At 42.4% G+C, this 20,002-nt stretch overlaps 11 non-coding genes across 11 annotated transcripts; all 11 read right to left on the reverse strand.

The window, feature by feature from the left end:
* Positions 1 to 581: 581 nt before the first annotated feature.
* Positions 582 to 788, reverse strand: LOC126356921 (small nucleolar RNA U3). The gene has a single exon (XR_007565928.1). It is a non-coding gene; the product is annotated as a small nucleolar RNA U3 (small nucleolar RNA).
* A 2,569-nt stretch (positions 789 to 3,357) lies between these two features.
* Positions 3,358 to 3,476, reverse strand: LOC126357131 (U5 spliceosomal RNA). Its single transcript, XR_007566111.1, has one exon. It is a non-coding gene; the product is annotated as a U5 spliceosomal RNA (small nuclear RNA).
* A 936-nt stretch (positions 3,477 to 4,412) lies between these two features.
* Positions 4,413 to 4,619, reverse strand: LOC126356965 (small nucleolar RNA U3). The gene has a single exon (XR_007565967.1). It is a non-coding gene; the product is annotated as a small nucleolar RNA U3 (small nucleolar RNA).
* A 2,535-nt stretch (positions 4,620 to 7,154) lies between these two features.
* On the reverse strand, positions 7,155 to 7,273 carry LOC126357132 (U5 spliceosomal RNA). The gene has a single exon (XR_007566112.1). It is a non-coding gene; the product is annotated as a U5 spliceosomal RNA (small nuclear RNA).
* A 936-nt stretch (positions 7,274 to 8,209) lies between these two features.
* LOC126356922 (small nucleolar RNA U3) lies at positions 8,210 to 8,416 on the reverse strand. The gene has a single exon (XR_007565929.1). It is a non-coding gene; the product is annotated as a small nucleolar RNA U3 (small nucleolar RNA).
* Positions 8,417 to 10,985: 2,569 nt separating this feature from the next.
* On the reverse strand, positions 10,986 to 11,104 carry LOC126357133 (U5 spliceosomal RNA). Its single transcript, XR_007566113.1, has one exon. It is a non-coding gene; the product is annotated as a U5 spliceosomal RNA (small nuclear RNA).
* Positions 11,105 to 12,040: 936 nt separating this feature from the next.
* LOC126356990 (small nucleolar RNA U3) lies at positions 12,041 to 12,247 on the reverse strand. Its single transcript, XR_007565989.1, has one exon. It is a non-coding gene; the product is annotated as a small nucleolar RNA U3 (small nucleolar RNA).
* A 2,569-nt stretch (positions 12,248 to 14,816) lies between these two features.
* On the reverse strand, positions 14,817 to 14,935 carry LOC126357134 (U5 spliceosomal RNA). Its single transcript, XR_007566114.1, has one exon. It is a non-coding gene; the product is annotated as a U5 spliceosomal RNA (small nuclear RNA).
* A 936-nt stretch (positions 14,936 to 15,871) lies between these two features.
* LOC126356956 (small nucleolar RNA U3) lies at positions 15,872 to 16,078 on the reverse strand. Its single transcript, XR_007565959.1, has one exon. It is a non-coding gene; the product is annotated as a small nucleolar RNA U3 (small nucleolar RNA).
* Positions 16,079 to 18,647: 2,569 nt separating this feature from the next.
* Positions 18,648 to 18,766, reverse strand: LOC126357135 (U5 spliceosomal RNA). The gene has a single exon (XR_007566115.1). It is a non-coding gene; the product is annotated as a U5 spliceosomal RNA (small nuclear RNA).
* A 936-nt stretch (positions 18,767 to 19,702) lies between these two features.
* On the reverse strand, positions 19,703 to 19,909 carry LOC126356949 (small nucleolar RNA U3). The gene has a single exon (XR_007565953.1). It is a non-coding gene; the product is annotated as a small nucleolar RNA U3 (small nucleolar RNA).
* Between the last annotated feature and the right edge of the window lie 93 nt (positions 19,910 to 20,002).

Here is a 20,002-nt window from a genome sequence, read left to right on the forward strand (position 1 = left end):
CCCCACCACACTCGTTCACTGAAAAAACTGACAACTAGATAGTTCTTTGTACGCGAAACTAGGCCACATCAGACGCAACGTGTATGTAGATGTGTAGTGCAAGGGAAATATCCCCTGCTCCCACACAACTAATACTAGCTGACAACAGAAACAAAATTTCTGTCGATAGTATTTGAACCAGTCTTATTCATTTGCGAATTTCATGCATTCCTTCTTGCTGGTAACAGTGCCTTGCAAATCACTCAATTCATGTTTTCTAGCCAAACGTGCTGCTCCTGATTGTTTCGTACATCATGCATTAGTGGTCATTATCAAGACTGTGTTGTGTGTCAGCTTTTTATGGTCATCAATTGCACTCTGCTTGTGCTGCTCACTCATTCTTGTAACTCAAAGTACGTCGTTGTCATCCAATCCTAGCACTTGCAGCAGGACAAATCAACTGGCTCGTCACCGTGCCACTCGGGAAACTTCCGCAAGGCTTTCATGACATGTCGCAATCAAAGTCCTTCCACAACATTTCTGCAACGCGGCGGGTCACGATACCGTAAGTATGACTTATGCTTCTGATCTATAATAAAACCACCACTCGGAAAGCGCTACTCCCTTCCCACATCCCTCAGAATGTGGTGAACGATCATCGATTACAACCAAGATGCAATGAATCTCGGTCGCATGCCTCACGCTCAGGGACAGTGCTACCACTCATCATCGTGGTTGCGTCTACTCCAGCTTTGAACTAGAGAGAGTTGAAGACATACTACAGAAATGATCCTGTGAAGTATGATCTTGCTTGCAAGCTATCACCGCTCGCTACTTATGCCACGAGACCGTCAACACGCCCTACGAGAATACGACACACTCTTCACATTCGCGATTTACTTATCGAAGAATTACTTAAGCTCGGACATTCTGCAAAGAACCTAGTTCTACTCCTATTTGGCCGCCATGATCTAACCTTTCCTCACTCAACTATTCTGTGCGCTACCAGTGCTTTTTGCATCCGAAATCAGAGACCATTGCCTCAGGCGAGACTGTATGTAAACACCGCTTGCAGCTCCGGCCGCTAGATGGGGGCCTGGGGCACATACAGTAGCATTCTATGGCGCAAGCAGACATGCCAAATAGTCACTGAAAGAGAAACACACAAGAGGGCAGTCATAGGACACTTGTGCTTTCTTTAAAACCGCCTCTCTCTTCGAAAATTTTCGCACCGCAATAGCGTATTCACCTCGCCCTAACAGTGCCAACTCTTGTCGATATTTGGCCACTTCCTCTTTCGTTTCACCTTGCGTCTTACTTGATACCCCGCCCAACAGCTGCTGATACACGCTACACGCAATTAATGTGTTTCTCTCTGTATCTCTTTTCGCCTACCACGAGTATTGCTTTTCCTCACATGGCAATTATGAAAACACCCACAGCTAAACAAACACTTCCATTCAGCATCACGTCCATACTATCAGTCATACACCAGTAATTTCACAGCTACTTGCTCCACTAATACATTTCTTAATGTTACTGTTAAACAGATGAAGAATCAAAGTATACAACAAGTCTCTATGAACATCACTGTCAGGACATTATACGCATACCATGCCCATCTTTATGCTTCAACTATGATGGCCCATGTGCTATGAATAAAGAAATTTCTCATCAAATATCAAATAATTTTACAACTATATAACTACTCCGACTAGCCCCTTACTAAAACTCTAGATGTTTAGCAATCCCGCCATCAATCTCAGAATAATCGCAAGCACTGCTTTCATCCCATGAGCACTTCTTTGCAAACAAAACCACAAAACTACTTTTTATACTAGCTTCCTTGTCACAGTGAACAGGGAACTAATGCTAGTGCCCCAGTTTACTCAAAAACTTTTTCGCTTGCAACATATAAACAGCCAACTTGAACCTCTGGGATTTTCAAACACACACAGAAAACTTAATTCCACAGAAATTTAGGAGTAACAGTGGTTGCCTGACATTTTCATACATACTCAAATAGCTACTTCTATGCACTTCACACAATGTTCTCATCATGTTCCACCAGAGAACACAGTTATCACTATGAATGGATTCTGGTAAAAGAGCCTTCAAACCACAAACAGCCTGATCAAAGTGATTATCTCCACATCCTCTGCCAATATCATGTCACTCTATACCTGAGGAGGGAAACTACAATGCAGGGGAAGGAGCTTCGTTGTGAGCACTGTCCTGGTATTTCATCATTAACTCTTCTCAAGCCAAGTATGCACCACCTCTGTGTATGGCTGGGTCAATCAAAAAAGACAAGCAGCATCAACAACTCACAGGACACTATGAACATTTTTACCATTATCTGCACCACCTTCCACTGATTTACTGAAAAAGAAACTGCAAAGTCTGGCCAATTTTGTACACCAGTAATCTTGAAAACATTGGAGTCAACAGCAGATACATAGTTTCCAAGACTGTACCTAGGAACAACCCTTCAATTTCAAGATTTACATCTCACTGAGGCACATCACATCATACCCAAACTACACCTAGCAGGAAATTGCTACTCTATTCATTTCCAGCTATCTATGTCATATTCAACGAATGTCTCCCTCCCACCTACATCTTCTACAAAACTGAGTACATTGTTATGAACAAACAACCAATGCCATATTATGGCAACAATCCAGTGCCACTATTATCCACTCTCTTGAAAACAATTGAAATACTCATCCTGACCAACTATCCACCATCTTCAACCCAAATCTCACTCACACCATACCCACAAATCACAAACTTGTGCAGTAAAAATAATTTTGGGTTTCAAAACTCAATCTACTAATCACATACCAGTATTACTTACAACGCCTATCATTCATCATTCACTTCCAAATATCAGCTTATATGCTGTTGTGCAATTAAAGTGCAAATAAACACTAAACCATATAGCACTGAGGTATAGAAAGCGTTCACCAAGAGTTTCCACAATTATGCCTCTTGTGCCTCACACACACACAAATGTAACAACTCTTCACAATACAAAGCATTCACCTTCACCTCTGCACAATATTGCCTGCCATACATTATCGCAAGCACCACTCACATTACAATTCCTTTATGCTATTTCCAGATTAGTCTCCTGCCATTTATACAACTCAGACATTAAATAGCTCTCTTTCTCTTTACACTATCGTCTAACACACTGCACGCCATTTCAGGGCAAATGTACTTGTTTCATTATACTGCGACATGGCCTGTTACAATTTCAAATCAAGCAAAAACATCTACCTGATCCAACGTGCTCCGCTACTCCACACAACACAATCTACCTCTTCCTATTTACACACATTATTGCTTACATTACGTTTTACTTGTGATTGTGGCTCAGCAATAGCCGAGCACTACGAAAAATACATTACAGACTCATTTAATGTTCCCCTCCACGGAAATCTTTAGTAAAAGGCGAAAGATTTATTCGATTTGAAGGGAAACCAGAGTGCCGATCAACGCACTCACTTCCATACTTATGGCTGCTTCTCTAGTACTTCTGCGCGAGAACGCGGAAAATTCTTTCCCTCTTGTCCACTTCTCTACCGTCAACAGACTTCCAGTGTTATGCAAGCACAAACCGCAAAACTAACTGCCAACGCTGAAATACGTGTCTGCCAAATGAGGTCGCTATTACTCTTTACATAACTATTTTCATCATTTCTGTCACCATCCAAACTGCTTCATTACCTCACCTGCCGCCAGATGGCAGCACGCCTAATTCCTGTCGGCGACCCACCGTTTGACATACAACGTTCGGCACACAACTGCCCGCAGTGCTCTGCATCTAACACTAATCTCTCTCCTCCCCACCACACTCGTTCACTGAAAAAACTGACAACTAGATAGTTCTTTGTACGCGAAACTAGGCCACATCAGACGCAACGTGTATGTAGATGTGTAGTGCAAGGGAAATATCCCCTGCTCCCACACAACTAATACTAGCTGACAACAGAAACAAAATTTCTGTCGATAGTATTTGAACCAGTCTTATTCATTTGCGAATTTCATGCATTCCTTCTTGCTGGTAACAGTGCCTTGCAAATCACTCAATTCATGTTTTCTAGCCAAACGTGCTGCTCCTGATTGTTTCGTACATCATGCATTAGTGGTCATTATCAAGACTGTGTTGTGTGTCAGCTTTTTATGGTCATCAATTGCACTCTGCTTGTGCTGCTCACTCATTCTTGTAACTCAAAGTACGTCGTTGTCATCCAATCCTAGCACTTGCAGCAGGACAAATCAACTGGCTCGTCACCGTGCCACTCGGGAAACTTCCGCAAGGCTTTCATGACATGTCGCAATCAAAGTCCTTCCACAACATTTCTGCAACGCGGCGGGTCACGATACCGAAAGTATGACTTATGCTTCTGATCTATAATAAAACCACCACTCGGAAAACGCTACTCCCTTCCCACATCCCTCAGAATGTGGTGAACGATCATCGATTACAACCAAGATGCAATGAATCTCGGTCGCATGCCTCACGCTCAGGGACAGTGCTACCACTCATCATCGTGGTTGCGTCTACTCCAGCTTTGAACTAGAGAGAGTTGAAGACATACTACAGAAATGATCCTGTGAAGTATGATCTTGCTTGCAAGCTATCACCGCTCGCTACTTATGCCACGAGACCGTCAACACGCCCTACGAGAATACGACACACTCTTCACATTCGCGATTTACTTATCGAAGAATTACTTAAGCTCGGACATTCTGCAAAGAACCTAGTTCTACTCCTATTTGGCCGCCATGATCTAACCTTTCCTCACTCAACTATTCTGTGCGCTACCAGTGCTTTTTGCATCCGAAATCAGAGACCATTGCCTCAGGCGAGACTGTATGTAAACACCGCTTGCAGCTCCGGCCGCTAGATGGGGGCCTGGGGCACATACAGTAGCATTCTATGGCGCAAGCAGACATGCCAAATAGTCACTGAAAGAGAAACACACAAGAGGGCAGTCGTAGGACACTTGTGCTTTCTTTAAAACCGCCTCTCTCTTCGAAAATTTTCGCACCGCAATAGCGTATTCACCTCGCCCTAACAGTGCCAACTCTTGTCGATATTTGGCCACTTCCTCTTTCGTTTCACCTTGCGTCTTACTTGATACCCCGCCCAACAGCTGCTGATACACGCTACACGCAATTAATGTGTTTCTCTCTGTATCTCTTTTCGCCTACCACGAGTATTGCTTTTCCTCACATGGCAATTATGAAAACACCCACAGCTAAACAAACACTTCCATTCAGCATCACGTCCATACTATCAGTCATACACCAGTAATTTCACAGCTACTTGCTCCACTAGTACATTTCTTAATGTTACTGTTAAACAGATGAAGAATCAAAGTATACAACAAGTCTCTATGAACATCACTGTCAGGACATTATACGCATACCATGCCCATCTTTATGCTTCAACTATGATGGCCCATGTGCTATGAATAAAGAAATTTCTCATCAAATATCAAATAATTTTACAACTATATAACTACTCCGACTAGCCCCTTACTAAAACTCTAGATGTTTAGCAATCCCGCCATCAATCTCAGAATAATCGCAAGCAGTGCTTTCATCCCATGAGCACTTCTTTGCAAACAAAACCACAAAACTACTTTTTATACTAGCTTCCTTGTCACAGTGAACAGGGAACTAATGCTAGTGCCCCAGTTTACTCAAAAACTTTTTCGCTTGCAACATATAAACAGCCAACTTCAACCTCTGGGATTTTCAAACACACACAGAAAACTTAATTCCACAGAAATTTAGGAGTAACAGTGGTTGCCTGACATTTTCATACATACTCAAATAGCTACTTCTATGCACTTCACACAATGTTCTCATCATGTTCCACCAGAGAACACAGTTATCACTATGAACGGATTCTGGTAAAAGAGCCTTCAAACCACAAACAGCCTGATCAAAGTGATTATCTCCACATCCTCTGCCAATATCATGTCACTCTATACCTGAGGAGGGAAACTACAATGCAGGGGAAGGAGCTTCGTTGTGAGCACTGTCCTGGTATTTCATCATTAACTCTTCTCAAGCCAAGTATGCACCACCTCTGTGTATGGCTGGGTCAATCAAAAAAGACAAGCAGCATCAACAACTCACAGGACACTATGAACATTTTTACCATTATCTGCACCACCTTCCACTGATTTACTGAAAAAGAAACTGCAAAGTCTGGCCAATTTTGTACACCAGTAATCTTGAAAACATTGGAGTCAACAGCAGATACATAGTTTCCAAGACTGTACCTAGGAACAACCCTTCAATTTCAAGATTTACATCTCACTGAGGCACATCACATCATACCCAAACTACACCTAGCAGGAAATTGCTACTCTATTCATTTCCAGCTATCTATGTCATATTCAACGAATGTCTCCCTCCCACCTACATCTTCTACAAAACTGAGTACATTGTTATGAACAAACAACCAATGCCATATTATGGCAACAATCCAGTGCCACTATTATCCACTCTCTTGAAAACAATTGAAATACTCATCCTGACCAACTATCCACCATCTTCAACCCAAATCTCACTCACACCATACCCACAAATCACAAACTTGTGCAGTAAAAATAATTTTGGGTTTCAAAACTCAATCTACTAATCACATACCAGTATTACTTACAACGCCTATCATTCATCATTCACTTCCAAATATCAGCTTATATGCTGTTGTGCAATTAAAGTGCAAATAAACACTAAACCATATAGCACTGAGGTATAGAAAGCGTTCACCAAGAGTTTCCACAATTATGCCTCTTGTGCCTCACACACACACAAATGTAACAACTCTTCACAATACAAAGCATTCACCTTCACCTCTGCACAATATTGCCTGCCATACATTATCGCAAGCACCACTCACATTACAATTCCTTTATGCTATTTCCAGATTAGTCTCCTGCCATTTATACAACTCAGACATTAAATAGCTCTCTTTCTCTTTACACTATCGTCTAACACACTGCACGCCATTTCAGGGCAAATGTACTTGTTTCATTATACTGCGACATGGCCTGTTACAATTTCAAATCAAGCTCCACACAACACAATCTACCTCTTCCTATTTACGCACATTATTGCTTACATTACGTTTTACTTGTGATTGTGGCTCAGCAATAGCCGAGCACTACGAAAAATACATTACAGACTCATTTAATGTTCCCCTCCACGGAAATCTTTAGTAAAAGGCGAAAGATTTATTCGATTTGAAGGGAAACCAGAGTGCCGATCAACGCACTCACTTCCATACTTATGGCTGCTTCTCTAGTACTTCTGCGCGAGAACGCGGAAAATTCTTTCCCTCTTGTCCACTTCTCTACCGTCAACAGACTTCCAGTGTTATGCAAGCACAAACCGCAAAACTAACTGCCAACGCTGAAATACGTGTCTGCCAAATGAGGTCGCTATTACTCTTTACATAACTATTTTCATCATTTCTGTCACCATCCAAGCTGCTTCATTACCTCACCTGCCGCCAGATGGCAGCACGCCTAATTCCTGTCGGCGACCCACCGTTTGACATACAACGTTCGGCACACAACTGCCCGCAGTGCTCTGCATCTAACACTAATCTCTCTCCTCCCCACCACACTCGTTCACTGAAAAAACTGACAACTAGATAGTTCTTTGTACGCGAAACTAGGCCACATCAGACGCAACGTGTATGTAGATGTGTAGTGCAAGGGAAATATCCCCTGCTCCCACACAACTAATACTAGCTGACAACAGAAACAAAATTTCTGTCGATAGTATTTGAACCAGTCTTATTCATTTGCGAATTTCATGCATTCCTTCTTGCTGGTAACAGTGCCTTGCAAATCACTCAATTCATGTTTTCTAGCCAAACGTGCTGCTCCTGATTGTTTCGTACATCATGCATTAGTGGTCATTATCAAGACTGTGTTGTGTGTCAGCTTTTTATGGTCATCAATTGCACTCTGCTTGTGCTGCTCACTCATTCTTGTAACTCAAAGTACGTCGTTGTCATCCAATCCTAGCACTTGCAGCAGGACAAATCAACTGGCTCGTCACCGTGCCACTCGGGAAACTTCCGCAAGGCTTTCATGACATGTCGCAATCAAAGTCCTTCCACAACATTTCTGCAACGCGGCGGGTCACGATACCGAAAGTATGACTTATGCTTCTGATCTATAATAAAACCACCACTCGGAAAGCGCTACTCCCTTCCCACATCCCTCAGAATGTGGTGAACGATCATCGATTACAACCAAGATGCAATGAATCTCGGTCGCATGCCTCACGCTCAGGGACAGTGCTACCACTCATCATCGTGGTTGCGTCTACTCCAGCTTTGAACTAGAGAGAGTTGAAGACATACTACAGAAATGATCCTGTGAAGTATGATCTTGCTTGCAAGCTATCACCGCTCGCTACTTATGCCACGAGACCGTCAACACGCCCTACGAGAATACGACACACTCTTCACATTCGCGATTTACTTATCGAAGAATTACTTAAGCTCGGACATTCTGCAAAGAACCTAGTTCTACTCCTATTTGGCCGCCATGATCTAACCTTTCCTCACTCAACTATTCTGTGCGCTACCAGTGCTTTTTGCATCCGAAATCAGAGACCATTGCCTCAGGCGAGACTGTATGTAAACACCGCTTGCAGCTCCGGCCGCTAGATGGGGGCCTGGGGCACATACAGTAGCATTCTATGGCGCAAGCAGACATGCCAAATAGTCACTGAAAGAGAAACACACAAGAGGGCAGTCATAGGACACTTGTGCTTTCTTTAAAACCGCCTCTCTCTTCGAAAATTTTCGCACCGCAATAGCGTATTCACCTCGCCCTAACAGTGCCAACTCTTGTCGATATTTGGCCACTTCCTCTTTCGTTTCACCTTGCGTCTTACTTGATACCCCGCCCAACAGCTGCTGATACACGCTACACGCAATTAATGTGTTTCTCTCTGTATCTCTTTTCGCCTACCACGAGTATTGCTTTTCCTCACATGGCAATTATGAAAACACCCACAGCTAAACAAACACTTCCATTCAGCATCACGTCCATACTATCAGTCATACACCAGTAATTTCACAGCTACTTGCTCCACTAATACATTTCTTAATGTTACTGTTAAACAGATGAAGAATCAAAGTATACAACAAGTCTCTATGAACATCACTGTCAGGACATTATACGCATACCATGCCCATCTTTATGCTTCAACTATGATGGCCCATGTGCTATGAATAAAGAAATTTCTCATCAAATATCAAATAATTTTACAACTATATAACTACTCCGACTAGCCCCTTACTAAAACTCTAGATGTTTAGCAATCCCGCCATCAATCTCAGAATAATCGCAAGCAGTGCTTTCATCCCATGAGCACTTCTTTGCAAACAAAACCACAAAACTACTTTTTATACTAGCTTCCTTGTCACAGTGAACAGGGAACTAATGCTAGTGCCCCAGTTTACTCAAAAACTTTTTCGCTTGCAACATATAAACAGCCAACTTGAACCTCTGGGATTTTCAAACACACACAGAAAACTTAATTCCACAGAAATTTAGGAGTAACAGTGGTTGCCTGACATTTTCATACATACTCAAATAGCTACTTCTATGCACTTCACACAATGTTCTCATCATGTTCCACCAGAGAACACAGTTATCACTATGAATGGATTCTGGTAAAAGAGCCTTCAAACCACAAACAGCCTGATCAAAGTGATTATCTCCACATCCTCTGCCAATATCATGTCACTCTATACCTGAGGAGGGAAACTACAATGCAGGGGAAGGAGCTTCGTTGTGAGCACTGTCCTGGTATTTCATCATTAACTCTTCTCAAGCCAAGTATGCACCACCTCTGTGTATGGCTGGGTCAATCAAAAAAGACAAGCAGCATCAACAACTCACAGGACACTATGAACATTTTTACCATTATCTGCACCACCTTCCACTGATTTACTGAAGAAGAAACTGCAAAGTCTGGCCAATTTTGTACACCAGTAATCTTGAAAACATTGGAGTCAACAGCACATACATAGTTTCCAAGACTGTACCTAGGAACAACCCTTCAATTTCAAGATTTACATCTCACTGAGGCACATCACATCATACCCAAACTACACCTAGCAGGAAATTGCTACTCTATTCATTTCCAGCTATCTATGTCATATTCAACAAATGTCTCCCTCCCACCTACATCTTCTACAAAACTGAGTACATTGTTATGAACAAACAACCAATGCCATATTATGGCAACAATCCAGTGCCACTATTATCCACTCTCTTGAAAACAATTGAAATACTCATCCTGACCAACTATCCACCATCTTCAACCCAAATCTCACTCACACCATACCCACAAATCACAAACTTGTGCAGTAAAAATAATTTTGGGTTTCAAAACTCAATCTACTAATCACATACCAGTATTACTTACAACGCCTATCATTCATCATTCACTTCCAAATATCAGCTTATATGCTGTTGTGCAATTAAAGTGCAAATAAACACTAAACCATATAGCACTGAGGTATAGAAAGCGTTCACCAAGAGTTTCCACAATTATGCCTCTTGTGCCTCACACACACACAAATGTAACAACTCTTCACAATACAAAGCATTCACCTTCACCTCTGCACAATATTGCCTGCCATACATTATCGCAAGCACCACTCACATTACAATTCCTTTATGCTATTTCCAGATTAGTCTCCTGCCATTTATACAACTCAGACATTAAATAGCTCTCTTTCTCTTTACACTATCGTCTAACACACTGCACGCCATTTCAGGGCAAATGTACTTGTTTCATTATACTGCGACATGGCCTGTTACAATTTCAAATCAAGCAAAAACATCTACCTGATCCAACGTGCTCCGCTACTCCACACAACACAATCTACCTCTTCCTATTTACGCACATTATTGCTTACATTACGTTTTACTTGTGATTGTGGCTCAGCAATAGCCGAGCACTACGAAAAATACATTACAGACTCATTTAATGTTCCCCTCCACGGAAATCTTTAGTAAAAGGCGAAAGATTTATTCGATTTGAAGGGAAACCAGAGTGCCGATCAACGCACTCACTTCCATACTTATGGCTGCTTCTCTAGTACTTCTGCGCGAGAACGCGGAAAATTCTTTCCCTCTTGTCCACTTCTCTACCGTCAACAGACTTCCAGTGTTATGCAAGCACAAACCGCAAAACTAACTGCCAACGCTGAAATACGTGTCTGCCAAATGAGGTCGCTATTACTCTTTACATAACTATTTTCATCATTTCTGTCACCATCCAAGCTGCTTCATTACCTCACCTGCCGCCAGATGGCAGCACGCCTAATTCCTGTCGGCGACCCACCGTTTGACATACAACGTTCGGCACACAACTGCCCGCAGTGCTCTGCATCTAACACTAATCTCTCTCCTCCCCACCACACTCGTTCACTGAAAAAACTGACAACTAGATAGTTCTTTGTACGCGAAACTAGGCCACATCAGACGCAACGTGTATGTAGATGTGTAGTGCAAGGGAAATATCCCCTGCTCCCACACAACTAATACTAGCTGACAACAGAAACAAAATTTCTGTCGATAGTATTTGAACCAGTCTTATTCATTTGCGAATTTCATGCATTCCTTCTTGCTGGTAACAGTGCCTTGCAAATCACTCAATTCATGTTTTCTAGCCAAACGTGCTGCTCCTGATTGTTTCGTACATCATGCATTAGTGGTCATTATCAAGACTGTGTTGTGTGTCAGCTTTTTATGGTCATCGATTGCACTCTGCTTGTGCTGCTCACTCATTCTTGTAACTCAAAGTACGTCGTTGTCATCCAATCCTAGCACTTGCAGCAGGACAAATCAACTGGCTCGTCACCGTGCCACTCGGGAAACTTCCGCAAGGCTTTCATGACATGTCGCAATCAAAGTCCTTCCACAACATTTCTGCAACGCGGCGGGTCACGATACCGAAAGTATGACTTATGCTTCTGATCTATAATAAAACCACCACTCGAAAAGCGCTACTCCCTTCCCACATCCCTCAGAATGTGGTGAACGATCATCGATTACAACCAAGATGCAATGAATCTCGGTCGCATGCCTCACGCTCAGGGACAGTGCTACCACTCATCATCGTGGTTGCGTCTACTCCAGCTTTGAACTAGAGAGAGTTGAAGACATACTACAGAAATGATCCTGTGAAGTATGATCTTGCTTGCAAGCTATCACCGCTCGCTACTTATGCCACGAGACCGTCAACACGCCCTACGAGAATACGACACACTCTTCACATTCGCGATTTACTTATCGAAGAATTACTTAAGCTCGGACATTCTGCAAAGAACCTAGTTCTACTCCTATTTGGCCGCCATGATCTAACCTTTCCTCACTCAACTATTCTGTGCGCTACCAGTGCTTTTTGCATCCGAAATCAGAGACCATTGCCTCAGGCGAGACTGTATGTAAACACCGCTTGCAGCTCCGGCCGCTAGATGGGGGCCTGGGGCACATACAGTAGCATTCTATGGCGCAAGCAGACATGCCAAATAGTCACTGAAAGAGAAACACACAAGAGGGCAGTCATAGGACACTTGTGCTTTCTTTAAAACCGCCTCTCTCTTCGAAAATTTTCGCACCGCAATAGCGTATTCACCTCACCCTAACAGTGCCAACTCTTGTCGATATTTGGCCACTTCCTCTTTCGTTTCACCTTGCGTCTTACTTGATACCCCGCCCAACAGCTGCTGATACACGCTACACGCAATTAATGTGTTTCTCTCTGTATCTCTTTTCGCCTACCACGAGTATTGCTTTTCCTCACATGGCAATTATGAAAACACCCACAGCTAAACAAACACTTCCATTCAGCATCACGTCCATACTATCAGTCATACACCAGTAATTTCACAGCTACTTGCTCCACTAATACATTTCTTAATGTTACTGTTAAACAGATGAAGAATCAAAGTATACAACAAGTCTCTATGAACATCACTGTCAGGACATTATACGCATACCATGCCCATCTTTATGCTTCAACTATGATGGCCCATGTGCTATGAATAAAGAAATTTCTCATCAAATATCAAATAATTTTACAACTATATAACTACTCCGACTAGCCCCTTACTAAAACTCTAGATGTTTAGCAATCCCGCCATCAATCTCAGAATAATCGCAAGCAGTGCTTTCATCCCATGAGCACTTCTTTGCAAACAAAACCACAAAACTACTTTTTATACTAGCTTCCTTGTCACAGTGAACAGGGAACTAATGCTAGTGCCCCAGTTTACTCAAAAACTTTTTCGCTTGCAACATATAAACAGCCAACTTGAACCTCTGGGATTTTCAAACACACACAGAAAACTTAATTCCACAGAAATTTAGGAGTAACAGTGGTTGCCTGACATTTTCATACATACTCAAATAGCTACTTCTATGCACTTCACACAATGTTCTCATCATGTTCCACCAGAGAACACAGTTATCACTATGAATGGATTCTGGTAAAAGAGCCTTCAAACCACAAACAGCCTGATCAAAGTGATTATCTCCACATCCTCTGCCAATATCATGTCACTCTATACCTGAGGAGGGAAACTACAATGCAGGGGAAGGAGCTTCGTTGTGAGCACTGTCCTGGTATTTCATCATTAACTCTTCTCAAGCCAAGTATGCACCACCTCTGTGTATGGCTGGGTCAATCAAAAAAGACAAGCAGCATCAACAACTCACAGGACACTATGAACATTTTTACCATTATCTGCACCACCTTCCACTGATTTACTGAAGAAGAAACTGCAAAGTCTGGCCAATTTTGTACACCAGTAATCTTGAAAACATTGGAGTCAACAGCAGATACATAGTTTCCAAGACTGTACCTAGGAACAACCCTTCAATTTCAAGATTTACATCTCACTGAGGCACATCACATCATACCCAAACTACACCTAGCAGGAAATTGCTACTCTATTCATTTCCAGCTATCTATGTCATATTCAACAAATGTCTCCCTCCCACCTACATCTTCTACAAAACTGAGTACATTGTTATGAACAAACAACCAATGCCATATTATGGCAACAATCCAGTGCCACTATTATCCACTCTCTTGAAAACAATTGAAATACTCATCCTGACCAACTATCCACCATCTTCAACCCAAATCTCACTCACACCATACCCACAAATCACAAACTTGTGCAGTAAAAATAATTTTGGGTTTCAAAACTCAATCTACTAATCACATACCAGTATTACTTACAACGCCTATCATTCATCATTCACTTCCAAATATCAGCTTATATGCTGTTGTGCAATTAAAGTGCAAATAAACACTAAACCATATAGCACTGAGGTATAGAAAGCGTTCACCAAGAGTTTCCACAATTATGCCTCTTGTGCCTCACACACACACAAATGTAACAACTCTTCACAATACAAAGCATTCACCTTCACCTCTGCACAATATTGCCTGCCATACATTATCGCAAGCACCACTCACATTACAATTCCTTTATGCTATTTCCAGATTAGTCTCCTGCCATTTATACAACTCAGACATTAAATAGCTCTCTTTCTCTTTACACTATCGTCTAACACACTGCACGCCATTTCAGGGCAAATGTACTTGTTTCATTATACTGCGACATGGCCTGTTACAATTTCAAATCAAGCAAAAACATCTACCTGATCCAACGTGCTCCGCTACTCCACACAACACAATCTACCTCTTCCTATTTACGCACATTATTGCTTACATTACGTTTTACTTGTGATTGTGGCTCAGCAATAGCCGAGCACTACGAAAAATACATTACAGACTCATTTAATGTTCCCCTCCACGGAAATCTTTAGTAAAAGGCGAAAGATTTATTCGATTTGAAGGGAAACCAGAGTGCCGATCAACGCACTCACTTCCATACTTATGGCTGCTTCTCTAGTACTTCTGCGCGAGAACGCGGAAAATTCTTTCCCTCTTGTCCACTTCTCTACCGTCAACAGACTTCCAGTGTTATGCAAGCACAAACCGCAAAACTAACTGCCAACGCTGAAATACGTGTCTGCCAAATGAGGTCGCTATTACTCTTTACATAACTATTTTCATCATTTCTGTCACCATCCAAGCTGCTTCATTACCTCACCTGCCGCCAGATGGCAGCACGCCTAATTCCTGTCGGCGACCCACCGTTTGACATACAACGTTCGGCACACAACTGCCCGCAGTGCTCTGCATCTAACACTAATCTCTCTCCTCCCCACCACACTCGTTCACTGAAAAAACTGACAACTAGATAGTTCTTTGTACGCGAAACTAGGCCACATCAGACGCAACGTGTATGTAGATGTGTAGTGCAAGGGAAATATCCCCTGCTCCCACACAACTAATACTAGCTGACAACAGAAACAAAATTTCTGTCGATAGTATTTGAACCAGTCTTATTCATTTGCGAATTTCATGCATTCCTTCTTGCTGGTAACAGTGCCTTGCAAATCACTCAATTCATGTTTTCTAGCCAAACGTGCTGCTCCTGATTGTTTCGTACATCATGCATTAGTGGTCATTATCAAGACTGTGTTGTGTGTCAGCTTTTTATGGTCATCAATTGCACTCTGCTTGTGCTGCTCACTCATTCTTGTAACTCAAAGTACGTCGTTGTCATCCAATCCTAGCACTTGCAGCAGGACAAATCAACTGGCTCGTCACCGTGCCACTCGGGAAACTTCCGCAAGGCTTTCATGACATGTCGCAATCAAAGTCCTTCCACAACATTTCTGCAACGCGGCGGGTCACGATACCGAAAGTATGACTTATGCTTCTGATCTATAATAAAACCACCACTCGGAAAGCGCTACTCCCTTCCCACATACCTCAGAATGTGGTGAACGATCATCGATTACAACCAAGATGCAATGAATCTCGGTCGCATGCCTCACGCTCAGGGACAGTGCTACCACTCATCATCGTGGTTGCGTCTACTCCAGCTTTGAACTAGAGAGAGTTGAAGACATACTACAGAAATGATCCTGTGAAGTATGATCTTGCTTGCAAGCTATCACCGCTCGCTACTTATGCCACGAGACCGTCAACACGCCCTACGAGAATACGACACACTCTTCACATTCGCGATTTACTTATCGAAGAATTACTTAAGCTCGGACATTCTGCAAAGAACCTAGTTCTACTCCTATTTGGCCGCCATGATCTAACCTTTCCTCACTCAACTATTCTGTGCGCTACCAGTGCTTTTTGCATCCGAAATCAGAGACCATTGCCTCAGGCGAGACTGTATGTAAACACCGCTTGCAGCTCCGGCCGCTAGATGGGGGCCTGGGGCACATACAGTAGCATTCTATGGCGCAAGCAGACATGCCAAATAGTCACTGAAAGAGAAACACACAAGAGGGCAGTCATAGGACACTTGTGCTTTCTTTAAAACCGCCTCTCTCTTCGAAAATTTTCGCACCGCAATAGCGTATTCACCTCGCCCTAACAGTGCCAACTCTTGTCGATATTTGGCCACTTCCTCTTTCGTTTCACCTTGCGTCTTACTTGATACCCCGCCCAACAGCTGCTGATACACGCTACACGCAATTAATGTGTTTCTCTCTGTATCTCTTTTCGCCTACCACGAGTATTGCTTTTCCTCACATGGCAATTATGAAAACACCCACAGCTAAACAAACACTTCCATTCAGCATCACGTCCATACTATCAGTCATACACCAGTAATTTCACAGCTACTTGCTCCACTAATACATTTCTTAATGTTACTGTTAAACAGATGAAGAATCAAAGTATACAACAAGTCTCTATGAACATCACTGTCAGGACATTATACGCATACCATGCCCATCTTTATGCTTCAACTATGATGGCCCATGTGCTATGAATAAAGAAATTTCTCATCAAATATCAAATAATTTTACAACTATATAACTACTCCGACTAGCCCCTTACTAAAACTCTAGATGTTTAGCAATCCCGCCATCAATCTCAGAATAATCGCAAGCAGTGCTTTCATCCCATGAGCACTTCTTTGCAAACAAAACCACAAAACTACTTTTTATACTAGCTTCCTTGTCACAGTGAACAGGGAACTAATGCTAGTGCCCCAGTTTACTCAAAAACTTTTTCGCTTGCAACATATAAACAGCCAACTTGAACCTCTGGGATTTTCAAACACACACAGAAAACTTAATTCCACAGAAATTTAGGAGTAACAGTGGTTGCCTGACATTTTCATACATACTCAAATAGCTACTTCTATGCACTTCACACAATGTTCTCATCATGTTCCACCAGAGAACACAGTTATCACTATGAATGGATTCTGGTAAAAGAGCCTTCAAACCACAAACAGCCTGATCAAAGTGATTATCTCCACATCCTCTGCCAATATCATGTCACTCTATACCTGAGGAGGGAAACTACAATGCAGGGGAAGGAGCTTCGTTGTGAGCACTGTCCTGGTATTTCATCATTAACTCTTCTCAAGCCAAGTATGCACCACCTCTGTGTATGGCTGGGTCAATCAAAAAAGACAAGCAGCATCAACAACTCACAGGACACTATGAACATTTTTACCATTATCTGCACCACCTTCCACTGATTTACTGAAGAAGAAACTGCAAAGTCTGGCCAATTTTGTACACCAGTAATCTTGAAAACATTGGAGTCAACAGCAGATACATAGTTTCCAAGACTGTACCTAGGAACAACCCTTCAATTTCAAGATTTACATCTCACTGAGGCACATCACATCATACCCAAACTACACCTAGCAGGAAATTGCTACTCTATTCATTTCCAGCTATCTATGTCATATTCAACAAATGTCTCCCTCCCACCTACATCTTCTACAAAACTGAGTACATTGTTATGAACAAACAACCAATGCCATATTATGGCAACAATCCAGTGCCACTATTATCCACTCTCTTGAAAACAATTGAAATACTCATCCTGACCAACTATCCACCATCTTCAACCCAAATCTCACTCACACCATACCCACAAATCACAAACTTGTGCAGTAAAAATAATTTTGGGTTTCAAAACTCAATCTACTAATCACATACCAGTATTACTTACAACGCCTATCATTCATCATTCACTTCCAAATATCAGCTTATATGCTGTTGTGCAATTAAAGTGCAAATAAACACTAAACCATATAGCACTGAGGTATAGAAAGCGTTCACCAAGAGTTTCCACAATTATGCCTCTTGTGCCTCACACACACACAAATGTAACAACTCTTCACAATACAAAGCATTCACCTTCACCTCTGCACAATATTGCCTGCCATACATTATCGCAAGCACCACTCACATTACAATTCCTTTATGCTATTTCCAGATTAGTCTCCTGCCATTTATACAACTCAGACATTAAATAGCTCTCTTTCTCTTTACACTATCGTCTAACACACTGCACGCCATTTCAGGGCAAATGTACTTGTTTCATTATACTGCGACATGGCCTGTTACAATTTCAAATCAAGCAAAAACATCTACCTGATCCAACGTGCTCCGCTACTCCACACAACACAATCTACCTCTTCCTATTTACACACATTATTGCTTACATTACGTTTTACTTGTGATTGTGGCTCAGCAATAGCCGAGCACTACGAAAAATACATTACAGACTCATTTAATGTTCCCCTCCACGGAAATCTTTAGTAAAAGGCGAAAGATTTATTCGATTTGAAGGGAAACCAGAGTGCCGATCAACGCACTCACTTCCATACTTATGGCTGCTTCTCTAGTACTTCTGCGCGAGAACGCGGAAAATTCTTTCCCTCTTGTCCACTTCTCTACCGTCAACAGACTTCCAGTGTTATGCAAGCACAAACCGCAAAACTAACTGCCAACGCTGAAATACGTGTCTGCCAAATGAGGTCGCTATTACTCTTTACATAACTATTTTCATCATTTCTGTCACCATCCAAGCTGCTTCATTACCTCACCTGCCGCCAGATGGCAGCACGCCTAATTCCTGTCGGCGACCCACCGTTTGACATACAACGTTCGGCACACAACTGCCCGCAGTGCTCTGCATCTAACACTAATCTCTCTCCTCCCCACCACACTCGTTCACTGAAAAAACTGACAACTAGATAGTTCTTTGTACGCGAAACTAGGCCACATCAGACGCAACGTGTATGTAGATGTGTAGTGCAAGGGAAATATCCCCTGGTCCCACACAACTAATACTAGCTGACAACAGAAACAAAATTTCTGTCGATAGTATTTGAACCAGTCTTATTCATTTGCGAATTTCATGCATTCCTTCTTGCTGGTAACAGTGCCTTGCAAATCACTCAATTCATGTTTTCTAGCCAAACGTGCTGCTCCTGATTGTTTCGTACATCATGCATTAGTGGTCATTATCAAGACTGTGTTGTGTGTCAGCTTTTTATGGTCATCAATTGCACTCTGCTTGTGCTGCTCACTCATTCTTGTAACTCAAAGTACGTCGTTGTCATCCAATCCTAGCACTTGCAGCAGGACAAATCAACTGGCTCGTCACCGTGCCACTCGGGAAACTTCCGCAAGGCTTTCATGACATGTCGCAATCAAAGTCCTTCCACAACATTTCTGCAACGCGGCGGGTCACGATACCGAAAGTATGACTTATGCTTCTGATCTATAATAAAACCACCACTCGGAAAGCGCTACTCCCTTCCCACATCCCTCAGAATGTGGTGAACGATCATCGATTACAACCAAGATGCAATGAATCTCGGTCGCATGCCTCACGCTCAGGGACAGTGCTACCACTCATCATCGTGGTTGCGTCTACTCCAGCTTTGAACTAGAGAGAGTTGAAAACATACTACAGAAATGATCCTGTGAAGTATGATCTTGCTTGCAAGCTATTACCGCTCGCTACTTATGCCACGAGACCGTCAACACGCCCTACGAGAATACGACACACTCTTCACATTCGCGATTTACTT

The sequence above is a fragment of the Schistocerca gregaria genome, chromosome 3, assembly GCF_023897955.1.
Source record: "Schistocerca gregaria isolate iqSchGreg1 chromosome 3, iqSchGreg1.2, whole genome shotgun sequence".
NCBI lineage: Eukaryota > Metazoa > Arthropoda > Insecta > Orthoptera > Acrididae > Schistocerca > Schistocerca gregaria.